This window comes from Chelonoidis abingdonii, chromosome 15 (genome assembly GCF_003597395.2).
Source record: "Chelonoidis abingdonii isolate Lonesome George chromosome 15, CheloAbing_2.0, whole genome shotgun sequence".
NCBI lineage: Eukaryota > Metazoa > Chordata > Testudines > Testudinidae > Chelonoidis > Chelonoidis abingdonii.
In genome coordinates, this window is record NC_133783.1 from 31,303,270 (window position 1) to 31,316,707 (window position 13,438).

Consider the following 13,438-nt stretch of genomic DNA (forward strand, 5'->3'; position numbering starts at 1 on the left):
ATATCTAAGTGAAGAGTATAAAATTATGACAGATGATGGCTATTATCTTAGCGTCAACAGAATTCCCTTTGGCATAGGAAATCGTAAGAACTCAGATATGGCTCTATTTTACTAAATCAGGGGGCCCAGATAATCTCCATCCAGGAATATTACAGGAACTGGCATATGAAAGTGCAAGACCAATAGCAAGGATTTTTAATGAATCTGTAAACTTGAGGTTGTATCCTATGACTGTAGAATTGCTAATAGAGTATCTATTTTTAAGAACGAAATCAAAAGTGATCTGGGAAACTACAGGCCTGTTAGTTTGACCTCAATTGTATGTAAAATCTTGGAACAAATTTTGCATAGAAGTAAATGGTAACTGGAATAAAATACAACATGGTTTTACAAAAGGTAGATTGTGCCAGACCCACCTGATTTCCTTCTTTGAGACAATAACAGATTTTTTAGACAAAGTAAATGCAGTAGATCTAATCTACCTGGATTGCAGTAAGACATTTGACATACTTCCACATGGGAAATTATTAGTTAAAGTGGAGAAGATGGAGATTAATATGAGAACTGAAAGGTGAGTAAGGAACTGGTTAAAGGGGAGACTACAATGGGTCATATTGAAAGATGAACTGTCAGGCTAGAAAGAGGTTACCAGTGGAGTTCCTCAGGCATTAGTCTTGGGACCAACCTTATTTAACATTTTTGTTAATGCCTTCGCACAAAAAGTGGGAGTGGGCTAATAAAATCTGCGGATGCCACGAAGTTAGGAGATATTGCCAATATAGTAGAGGACTGGAAAATCATACAAGAAGATCTGGAGGATCTTGTGAACTGGAGTAATAGAAGTGGGATGAAATTTAATAATACAAAGGGCAAGGTCATGCACTTAGAGATTAATAACAAGAATTTTTGCTATAAACTGGAGACTTATCAGTTGGAAACCACAGACGAGGAGAAGGATCTCAGAGTATTGGTTGATCACAGGATGACAACGAGCTACCAATGTGATGTGGCCGTGAAAAAGTCTAATGCAGTCCAAGGATACATCAGGTGAGGTATTTCCAGTGAAGAAAGGCAAGTGTTTGTACCATTTTACAGGCACTGGTGAGACCTCATCTGGAATATTGTGTTCAATTCTGGTCTCCTGTGTTTAAGGAAGATGAATTCAAACTGGAACAAGTTCAGAGAAGGGCTACTAGGATGAGCCAAAGAATGGAAAACCTGCCTTATGAGAGGAGACTCAAAGAGCTTGGTTTTGTTTATCCTAACCAAAAGAAGGCTTAGGGGAGATATGACTGTAGGGTGACCTGATGTCCTGATTTTATACGGTCAGTCCCATTATTCGGGGTTTTGTCTTATATAGGCACCTATTGCCCACCACCCACTGTCATGATTTTTCACACTTGCCATCTGGTCACTCTATATGATTTCTCTCTGGATAAATACCAAGGAGGGGGAAGACCTATTTAAGTTAAGCACCAATGATGATACAAGAACAAATGGATATAAACTGGCCATCAATAAGTTTAGGCTTGAAATTATATGAAAGGTTCTAACCATCAGAGGAGTAAAGTTTTGGAACTGCCTTCCAAAGGGAGCAATGGGGACAAAAAACCTAATTTACTTCAAGATTCAGCTTGATAAGATTATGGAGAGTATGGTATGATGAGACTGCCTACAATGGCATGTAACTAGTATGCGACTGCTAGTAGCAAATCTCCAATAGATGTGCCATTTTGAAAGAAATCCAAGAAGAGGAGTTTAGTGTTATTTTATTATCCTATTAGAGAGATTCTACTTTTGTAAAATAATCGCTCTTTCTTTCTCAGGTCTCAAGCCTGTTCTTCTGCAGCATGGCTTAGTTTTAGAGGGAACCACCTGAGTTGGGAATGTGGCCAGTGGCACCCTGGGCTTGATATTAGCAGATGCTGGCTATGATGTTTGGATTGGACATAACAGAGGGAACTATTGGGCAAGAAAACACTACAACCTTACAGCTGATTAGGAGAAATTTTCAGATAACAGGTACCTGAAACTTAATGGCAGAGAAACTTTTAAAATCTTACTTTTTTATTTTATTTTATATTTTAGTGATTTTTATATTTGTAAACCAATGGGTCCGATTCACTGATACATTCCAGCTTCTTTGTATTGCTCTCTTTATGACGCAACATAGTCACAAAAGCATTGTAATGGGCTGATGACAGTCTCTACCAATATGTCAGTAATTTACATCAGCTGATGTGCTTATACCACTCAGAGGTAATTAACATTAACTATTTACTCAGCTGCACACGTCTGCTGGTGTTCAAGTGTGGGATCCCCAAAGGTATTTAGGTACCTAAGTCCCAGTTTTGGCTCCACTGTGATCCTCAAAACTCCCAATGAAGCCTAGGCTTACTCGGCACCAACATTTTTCAGAGTAAAAAATCCCTCGGGACGTAAGTTTCTGCCTCTGGCCATGTACACTGCAGCCTCCCTCTAGGCACCCAGAGACCCTATCTTTCACCCCAGAATTATTCATGAACCGGTGAAACACCTCAGGCATATGGCTGCCAAAGTTGCGTGCAGGGCCCAGTCCTGTAGGGGTGCTCAGAGGCCACCTGCCATATCAGGTCCCATTCAAAATCAGGCAAGAGGAGAAGTTTTTGCTGTCTGTCATAACTTTTAGCCCACGAGTTAGAGCACTCTCCTGGGTTGTGAGAGACCCAGGTTCAGTTTTCCCCTCATTCCTAGAGGAGGAGAAAGGAATTTGAATGGTAGTCTCCAGCCTCCCGGGAGCATTCTCTAATCACTGGATTATGGGATATTCTGATGTGGGAGCTCTCTGTTTCTCCTGTTGAAGCTGTTCCACGGTGGATAAATAATGCAAGAATAATTGTAGCAGGGAGACTGGAACTGGGGTCTTCTACTTCCCAGGTGGGTGCCCTACAACTGTCCTACAGAATCATTCCCATTCTCACTCCCTTGCTCTCTTTTGGGCGCAGTGACTGTTTAACGATTTATCCACAGTGGAACAGTCATTAGATCAGAGAAGGTGTCATAAGTAGATAAGTAAGTAGATAAGAAAAGGTGTTTCTTTTACCTGAGAGGGGTGAACAAAGGGAACCAAACACCTGACCAGAGGACCAATCAGAGAACTGGATTTTTTTTAAAAGTCAGGGGCGGGAATTGGGGACTCTGAGTCTTTTGTTTCTCCCGGCTGTGGTGAGAGCATCTTTTCTTCTATCTCCAAGCTTCTTTCTACTCTTCTGTTACCAAGTGTAAGTACAAAGGAAAGCAATAGGTTGATATTGTAAGTTGTATTTACATGTGTGTAATTGCTGGACTGGTTTAAATTGGCTATTTTTTGAATCAGACTGTGTATTCCTAATTCTTATAAGCAAGAGCCTGTAATTGACATCTTAATGCAGTGGGTTATATTTTTCTGTATTTTCTTTCTTTTTATATAAAGTTTCTTTTTAAAACCTGGTTGAGGTTTTTGGTTTTTCTCTGGTTAGGCTACAGGAAAGGGGGGGTGGAAAATCTCTTTATGTTAGCTTTACTAGGTTTGAATGCATCGCCTTAGGGAGAGGTTGACTGGCCTCTTTGTTTTGTATTCAAGGAGTTAAGTACTGCATCGCCCAGGCTCACCCAGGGAGGGAAGCTGGGGATCAGATAACGAGGAGACAAGGGGGAGGAACTTGTTTTCCCGTTTGAGATAGGAGACCCAGGGGTTCTGGGTCTTGGGGGGTCCCCCAGGGACGATTTTGGGGGGCTTCAGTGTACCAGGCACTGAATCCTGGTTGGTGGCAGCGAGATCAGAGCCAAGCTGGGTATAAGCTTGGGGGGAGTTTCATGTTAAGCCCCCAAATTTTGGATGCTAAGGTCCAGATTTGGGACAGAGGCTTTACCACAGAAGGAAAGAGTGGGAATGACTGTAGGCCAGTGCTTAGACTCACAGAAATGTAGGACTGGAAGGGACCTTGATAGGTCATCTAATCCAGTCCCCTGCACTGAGGCAGGGCTAAGTATTATCTGGACAATCCCTGTTAGATGTTTGTGTAACCTGTTCTTAGAAACGTCCAGCGACAGAGTTTCCACAGACTCCCCAGACACTACGTTCCAGTGCTTAGCTACTCTTCCAATTAGGAAGATTTTCTAATGTCTAACTTAAATCTCCCTTGCTGCAATATAAGTTCATTACTTCTTGTCCTGTTTTCAGTGGTTAAGGAGAACAATTTATCACCCTTCTCTTTGCAGCAACCTTTTACATACTTGAAGACAGTTGTCCTCTCCCCCCTTTAGTCTTCTCTTGTCCAGACTAAACAAACCCAGTTTTATCAATCCTTCCTCCTAGGTTGGGGTGGGGAGCCCACAGACCGGATCCGGCCCCGTTGTTTAATTTCACCTGCCCCATGGCAAGTCTCAGCTTGATAAGATAATGGAGAGTATGGTATGATGAGACTGCCTACAATGGCACGTAACTAATATGTGACTGCTAGTAGCAAATCTGGCCCATTTTTTAATTTCACCTGGCCCATGGCAAGTCTCGGTGCTGCGGGCCAGAAGCCTCAAGCCTTGGCATCAGCCTGTGGAGCTGTGTGTGGCCCGCCATTGATTTTTTTTTTCTGTGGGTCAGTGGCCCTTGATAGCAAAAGGGTTCCCCACCCATGTGCTAGGTCATTTTTTCTTGTCCTTAAATCATTTTTGTTGCACAGATCTGGACACAATACTCCAGATAATGTCTTATCAGTGCCAAGTAAAGTGGAAGAATTATTTCTCATGTCTTGTTTACAACACTCCTTCTAAAACATCCCAGAATGGTGTTTGCTTTTGTTGCAACAGTATTACATTGTTGACTCTTACTTAGTTTTGTGATCCACTATCACTCCCAGATGCTTTTCTGCTGTACTCCTTCCTAGGCAGTCGTTTCTCACTTTACTTTTGTGCAACTGATTATTCCTTCCAAAGTGTAGTACTTTGCCTTTGTCTTTATTTAATTTCATTCTATTTATTTCATTTCTCCAGTTTATCAAGATCATTTTGAATTCTACTCCTGTCCTCCAAAGTGCTTGCAACCTCTCCCAGCTTTATAAGTGAACTCTTGATGCCTGTTATCCAATTAATTTGTGCACATATTGAATAGAACTGGACCCAGATCCCTGCAGGACCTTACTCAATATGTCTGTGATGGGTTGTCACCCCTGGGGTGCAGTCTGGGAGCCATGAGAAACCACTGCGCCTCTCTAACCACTCAGTTGGACTGGCCCTGCTCACACTGCTTCCTTGGTTAGAGATACAGCCAGACTTATTGAGGCCTGTTATCACCCAGCATGACAGCAGATGGTGCCACATACCCAACCTGAGCTACCTGAGAGTGCTTTACCTAAGCCACCCAAGTATGTACAGCAGACCCCAGGCAGTTTCCCAGCTCCCAGGAACACACCTCCTTCTGGAGTATAAACCCAAAATTATATCATCTTGCATTGCACAGGGATTTGTACAGTATTTGTAAGCTTATTAATATGTCTGCCCCTCCCTCTATGTGGAGAGGAATATGCATACTTGTGGTAACCAAGCTGAGATTTTTCCCCAGACACTTCACTTAAAGGTGCACTGATTTAGGTTAAAATATGAAATAAGTTTATTGACTACAAAAAGATAGATTTTAAGTGATAGCAAACAGATCAAAACCATTTACCTAGTAAATAAACAAAACCACAAACGATTCCTAAAATACTAGAAAGATTAAGGTATGAATTAGCAGAGTCTCACCCTGGCTGATAATACAAACAGGCTTGCAGATTCTTAAGGGACAAGCTGCATTTGCTTTGCAGCTTGGGATCCCTTCCCCCATTCCAAGTCGTTTCCTTTTGGAGCTTCTCTGGTGTTGAGTTTTGGGGGAATCGAGAACAACAGATGATATTACTTTTTGCATAGAGCCCTTTGTTTCAAACTTGGTTCCCAGACCACTTTGTGGAAAAATACTGACATCCCATAATGGAGTTCAGAGTCATGTGGCCCAGTCACATGCCCTTGCAGAGTCATAGCCATTACTTACAGGCTGGCTGAAATGTCCACAGGAAGGTTAAGCTATTCCACAGCCCATTGTCTTAGTGCTGATGGCTCATCAACAATCTGGCTTCTTCACTGTTGTACCTGAAAGGCTGGCTGAGGTTGTTTTCCAGTGTAAGCCTGTTTGAAATGCAGATCGATAGTTAATATTTATAACTTCAGATACAAAAATGATACATGCATACAAATAGGATAATTATATTCAGTAAATCATAACTTTTCCAATGACATCTTACATGCCCCATCCTGTACAAAATGCATCATGATTATGCCATTATCACAATATTACTATTACCAATGTGGAGTGTAATGTCACAATGCCCTTTCAGCTTCACTGTGAACCACTGATAATTACTCTTCAAGTATAGTTTTCTAAAAAAAGTTACTACAGTCAAAGCATATTTCATCCACTGTTTCCCCATATCCACAAGGCTTGTTGCCCTGTCAAAGAAAGTGCACTGAAGATCTCCTGGCTTAGCCAAGGTGGTCTCTTACCATGGCTCCGGTTCTGGGGCTGATTTTATTCAGCATCTTTATCAATGATCTGGATGATGGGATTAATTGCACCCTCAGCAAGTTCACAAATGGCACTAAGATGTGAGGAGAGGTAGATATGGTGTAGGGTGGGGATAGGGTCCAGAGTGACCTAGACAAATTGGAGGATTGGGCCAAAAGAAATCTGATGAGGTTCAACAAGGACAAGTGCAGAGTTCTGCACTTAGGAAGGAAGAATCCCAAACACCACTACAGGCTGGGGACTGACTGACTAAGAAGCAGTTCTGCAGAAAAGGACCTGGGGATTACAGTGAACGAGAAGCTGGATATGAGTCAGCAGTGTGCCCCCATTGGCAAGAAGGCCAATAGCATATTGGGTTGCATTAGTAGGAGCATTGCCAGCAGATCTAGAGAAGTGATTATTCCCCCTTTATTCGGCACTGGTGAGGCCACACCTGGAGTACTGTGTCCAGTTTTGGTCCCCCCCACTACAGAAGGGAAGTGGACAAATTGACAAATTGGAGAGAGTACAGCAGAGGGCAATGAAAATGATTAGGGGGCTGGGGCACATGACTTATGAGGAGAGGCTGAGGGAACTGGGGTTATTTTAATCTGCCGAAGAGAAGAGTGAGGGAGGATTTGATAGCACCCTTCAACTACATGAAGCCGGGGGGGTTCCAAAGAGGATGGAGCTCATCTCTTCTTAGTGCTGACAGATGACAGAACAAGAAGCAATGCTCTCAAGTTACAGTGGGGGAGGTCTAGGTTGGATATTAGGAAACACTTTCACTAGGAGGGTGGTGAAGCACTGGAATGGGTTACCTAGGGAGGTGGTGGAATCTCCATCCTTAGAGGTTTTTAAGGTCCAGCTTGACAAAGCCTAGGCTGGGATGATTTAGTTGGTGTTAGTCCTGCTTTGAGCAGGGAATTGGACTAGATGACCTCCTGAAGTCTCTTCCAACCCTAATATTCTATGGTTCTATGATTCCAATATTTTCTACACATTGGCATAATTTTGCTTTTGTGCCCTTAATGTTTCTTTTTAAAAAACTGCCAACACTCCTTACCTCTTCCCTCCTCCCCCACTTTAGACTTGCTTCCCACCGGATCTTGCCTGACAATTCTCTGAGTTTGCTACAATATGCCTTCTTGAAGTTCATTGTCTTTATTCTGTTTTCCTTCCTACCATTCCTTGGAATCATGAACTCATCATATCATGATCACTTTCACCCAAACTGTCTTCCATCTTCAAATTCTCAACCAGTTTCTCCCTGTTTGTCAGAATCAAACCTAGAACAGCCTCTCCCCTAGTTGCTTTCTCCACCTTCTGTAATAAAAATGTGGTCTTCGTTGCATTCCAAGAACTTCTTCGATAATCTGTGCCCTGCTGTATTATTTTCCCAACCAATGCCTGGATAGTTGATGTCCCCCATCACCAACAAGTCCTGAGTTTTGTATAAATTTTTTTAGTTGTTTAAAAAAGCCTCATCCAGCTCTTGGTCCTGTACACGTGGTCTACAGTCATGCACCCCCCCTCAGGAGTGTAAACCCAAAATTATGCTGTCTTGTGCTGCACAGGGAACTGTACAGCATAAACTCATGAAATTCTCCCCCTCTCTCTGCCCCAAGTTATGACTCCAACACACACTGGTTTTAGATAAAGCAAAAACAAGTTTATTAACTACAAAAGATAGATTTTAAGTGATTATAAGGAATAGCAAACAGATCAAAGGAGATTGCGTGTTTTGTTTAATTGCTAGGTAAACTGAGCTTAATATACTAAAGACATGGGAGATGAATAGCAGATCCTCACCCTAAGTGATGATACAGGCAGGCTGCAGATTCTTAAGGGGCAAGCCATATTTGCACTCTGTAGCTTGCAAGCTTGTCTTTCACCAGCAGAAATCGGTCCAATAAAAGATACTATCTCACCCACCTTGTCTCTCTCATATCCTAGAACCAACACGACTGCAGCTACACCACAGATGAAATTGGAATGACATTCTGACCTGGACTGGGAAGTGATAGTTCTTATAAAGACCATGATTCTCTTCCCTTGGTGCCAAAATGCTTCCCACGTACCTAGTCTTAGTCCAGGTGAGCCCGTCATAATTCCAACCCTCATCCACTCAGTCTCTGGGATCTTAGTCCCAGTGAGCAGGCAGGACACTGATATTGACAAAATTTCTGCCCCTAGTAGCCCTGATTCCTTTCTTTGGGACACTTGGAAATGTGTAAGAGAAATTCCAGGCCCCACAGAAATGTGTGGTTTGGAAGTTTTTGATTAAAAATTATTCGTATGCTTAAAATTAAGCACATGCTTGCGTGGTTTGCTGGATTGGGGTCTTAGCCTCTTCAGTCAGGATATGGACGTAAGAGCTCTGATGCAGCTTCCTATAGTCGGAGGCTGCTCCAAGCATCACACCTGTTTTCTCTTGCACAGCTGAGCGCTGTAGCTGACCTGTGGGGGGAAGCAGCTTCTTCCCTCTGATGTCTCTCTGGAACAGGAGTGATAGCAACAGTCTATCGAAGATAGAAGAGTGCTTCCCTTCCTAGCCCAGCCTCTACAGTCAGCTGCCCCAGGGAAGCTGCTGTGCTGCCTTGAAGAGCCACTGACTGTAGGAAGCTGAATGAAAGGCCATTTAGTTGGGGTCTGAGAGAAAGAGATAGAGGGGTGGGAGCTGGAACTGTTGAAAGCACTGGCTATTTGGGGAGGAAACCTCTGTAAGAATTTTTCTTGGAGATCCTCCCACTGTCATCCCATGGGGAGAAGAAGGAGGATTAGTGCAGGAGTCAAGGCTTGTCCTGCTCCCCTGAAAAGGCTACCTGGTCACCCCCAAATCTGTCTCCTTCCTGTGTTCTGGCCTCCAGCGCCCAGTAGAGCACTTCGCCTTTCCCCTCAGCCACTTTGTAATGTGACTTCATTATAACCATGCTCACGTTGACCGTATCAGGGAATGGCTCTGCAAAAAAGTTAATACAGACTGTGCCTATATCACTTTTTCAGAGGAGACCCCCTGGGTATGAAGGAGAGATGATATGCATCTTACTCTGGCGCTGGGCTACCCACTCCTTTGCCCAGTCCTTCCAGCATCCTCTACAAACAATGTATGGAGGGACCTCTATAGGGAGAGGAAGGGAAACAGTGACATAGAGATGGCTGGATCTTCCTTGAGAGAGCCTGTCAAACAGATAGTTAAGGGTTAATGTCTCTCTTACCTGTAAAAGGTTAAGAGCTCAGTAAACCTGGCTGACACCTGACCAGAGGACCAATAGGGAGACAAGATACTTTCAAATCTTGGTGGAGGGAAGTCTTTGTTTGTGCTCTTTTTTTTTTTTTGTTCGATTGTTTGCTCTTGGGACTAAGCTCTCCGAATCTTTCTAAATCAGTCTCTCATGTGTCAAGTAAGTAATCAGCCAGGCAAGGCGTGTTAGTCTTATGTTTGTTTTCTCAACTTGTAAATGTTTCTTTCTGCTGGAAGGATTTTTACCTCTGTTTGCTGTAACTTTGAACCTAAGGCTGGGGGAGGGGGACCCCTCTGGTCTATAGGAATCTGATTACCCTGTAAAGCATTTTCCATCCTGATTTTACAGAGATGATTTTTATCTTTCTTTCTTTAATTGAAAGCTTTCTTTTTAAGAACCTGATTGATTTTTCCTTGTTTTAAGATCCAAGGGGTTTGGATCTGTGTTCACCAGGGAATTGGTGAAGCCTCTCAAGGCAACCCAGGGAGGAGAAAGTTTGGGGGGGACAGGGAGTGCGCCAGACACTGAATTTCTGGCTGGTGGCAGTGTTACCAGCTCTAAGCTAGTAATTAAGCTTAGAAGTGTTCATCCAGGTCCCCACATTTGTACTCTAAAGTTCAAAGTGGGGGAAAAAACCTTGACAGAGCCATACAGAGAGGATGCCCTCACACATGGATCAGAGTGGCATGATCTGGTTTCATATTGGTCTGAAAACCAATGAGAGAGGAGAATAAGGTCTAAAATAAGTTATTACAAACTTTAACAGAAACATTTATTAAATTACTGGAATAAATTATTTAGTTAAAACAAAATACCATGCACATTCACTGGTACAATATGAAAACAAAATATATATATAGATAATAAGATTAAATACTAATTTCATTCCAATGGACTAAATTTCCTTTCCTTTCCTTATTATTAACACATCTATTCTTTTATAACAGAAATCTTATAAAACTTGTTTACAGCTTAAATAAGCTTATTACATACATAATTAAGAATTAGACTTTGGAAATCCCTAAAGCTATATTAACAAGATTTGCTACCAGTTGCTTTCTTCAGCTTGTAGTATCGATCACGTGTTGTGGTTGATGCTTTTCTACTCTTCGTCTTCTGTATCCATTAAAGTCTTCCATTATCATATACTTAGGTCCAAACTTCAGTTTTTCTTACATTTAGATGTGTAACCTGTTTTACTTGTATCAAAACTCTGTGATATTAATCTTTTTTTTCTTTTTTCCTTCAAGTTTAATTGTGGCTATAGTTGAAAGGGTTTCTCCCCCACCTTAGTATTTTTTTTAAAAAAAGTTCTTAAACTATCAGGTTTGGTGGCTGGGAATGTGACCCCGTTTCAGCAGATTCCAAAAAGTTCCATCAGATTTCTAAGTAACTATCTTTGTATCTTCTCCCTTGTAGAGCTCTGACTGATAAGTTAGTTTTTCTAGTACCAGAATTCCCCACACTTTTTGATACCAGTCAGTAGTTTCAGGACAGTCTGTCCTCTTCCACCATCTTGCTATAGTAATTCTAGTGGCAACTCGGATATGTGTGATCAGTTTTTTCTGGCTTTTATAAGATGCAGAGTTTCAGGACAACTTAATAAAAATACTTGGGCTATCTGACAGCTGACATCCTGATCTTCCTTATGGTTTTCCAAAATGTTTAATTGTTGGCCTCTTCTACTATATATGGAGAAATCATCCTATTTCATTCCATTCTCTTTGGCATTTGCCCTATCCCTGTACCATAAATAAGTTTAATTTTAAGGGGAGTGAGAAATTGATAAAGAATTTTAATGTAATTTTCTTTTAATAATGTGTTTATTTAGGAATGGGGACCATTGCCCCATATATTTGTCCATTTCTCAATTTTGGTGTCTATGCCTATGTCAATTTTCTATCGTTTCATGAACATAGTTATTTGCTGTAAGTTACAGTGTAAGCCTTTGTGTTTCATGGATGTGGAGTAGTTTTTCAGATTCTGTCAATCGATGGACAAAATTCTAATGGATTTCCCTGTCTGATATTAAAGAATTATTTCATATGTCTCAAAGCCATGAAGAGGGATATTTTATATCTCTCTAGTCCAACTTCATCATCAGCTATAACTGCATCAACCTGGATCATCTCCAAGAGCTCTCAACCATCAACTTTAACACTCAAGTTTAGAGAAGGATAATTGTTATACTGAAAAATCTATTGTATTTCTATTGGGTCTTTGCTTAACTGCAAACACCTTCTGGTACAAGTAAATCAGTGGACATAGCATCTCAGAAAGAATATAATTCTGTTCAGTGTAAGAATGAACATAGAATGCGAACTCTGGACCGGTACTGAAATGATTCACTCAATCTTAGGACTGCATGGTTTTTAAAAGCCGTTCTGGTTGGTTGCCTCATCAGTCTGGAATTAAATTTTTAAAGTGACGCAAGCAAGTATTTTAACAAGATTATGATATCAGTCTCCATTCTGAAAAGCTGCCTACTGTTTTCCTTTTTAATAGAAACAATGTCTAATTAATTTCTAATGTTTCCTTTAAAATCCACTATTCATTTTGATCATTTCAGGATAGTTTGGGACAGAACAAATAATAAAGGATATTAAAATGTGTATATTTTTTCTTTCTTAGAAATTTAAAACAGGAGAATTCAGATATTTTGATTATGGCAGCTAGGAAAATGAAGTTAAATACAACCAGGTAAGAAAAAGTCATGATCTCTTAAAAGTAAAAATAAACAGAATACTACAGCAAGAATATTTCTAAAAAGGGAATAAAGTATATTACCTGCATTGTCTGATTGTGGTGGAAATATCTTAGTTGATTTATTTGAATTATTCAATACTCTGCTCAAAATATTTTCACTGCTGCAAATTCTGTTGCCTGTCCACTGTCCCTGTCCAGCTGTTATTCTATTGACTTTCCAGTGAAATCCATGAAACTTAAGGATGTTCTCACTACATCTAATAATAAAATAGTTGCATTCTTTCTGCATGCACCCAAAACTTCAGGCAGATATCAAGCCACAGATGAATATTTTGTGTTTAAAACTTACTACTTCACAGGCTTTCACTTTTAAAGCTGTTCAATTTGTTTTCCAGACTGAAGCCCCCTTGTATAGGTTAGAAGTTATGAAAGTTCCAACTGCATTGTGGTATAGTGGAGAGGACTGACTGGTGGACCTGGAGGATATGAAAATATTACTCCCACAAATCACTATTCTACAGTATGAAAAGTATTTTCTTGATTGGGCCCATTTTGATTTCATTTGGGGGTCTTGATGCTCCTGAGCGAGTATATGGTGAAATCATTGATCTGATGAAGAAGCATCCATAGAATTGCATATTAGTGTTTTAGAATTAAGCAAGATTTAGAAGGAGTCCTTTGAAGTAAGGTTTGTATCTGAACTAACTGTAGGGTTTACAAAGGTATTTGCTATGATTCCTTGGATTTGCTCTACCTGTCATTATCATATTCTATCCTGCTGGTAATTCGGGGACCTCCTCAAGGATCTGAATTTGATTTCTTAGAGGAGATAGATTTTTATGGCTTCAAATTTATCCCATGCCTAGAAATGTGTTGAACTGAAAATGAAAACCCTAAAAATTGAAGGTTTTAATATTTCAGTGTGAAAATGGAAATT

General features: G+C 40.9%; 2 long non-coding RNA genes across 2 annotated transcripts in view; one reads left to right on the top strand and one right to left on the bottom strand.

The window, feature by feature from the left end:
* The window catches only part of LOC142047814 (uncharacterized), a 498,924-nt gene that overhangs the window by 470,986 nt on the left and 14,500 nt on the right, over positions 1-13,438 (bottom strand). The gene's annotated exons all lie outside the window — the stretch shown is intronic.
* Positions 841-8,562, top strand: LOC116819000 (uncharacterized). Its single transcript, XR_004372320.2, has 3 exons — positions 841-1,047; positions 1,827-2,022; positions 8,507-8,562. It is a non-coding gene; the product is annotated as an uncharacterized LOC116819000 (long non-coding RNA).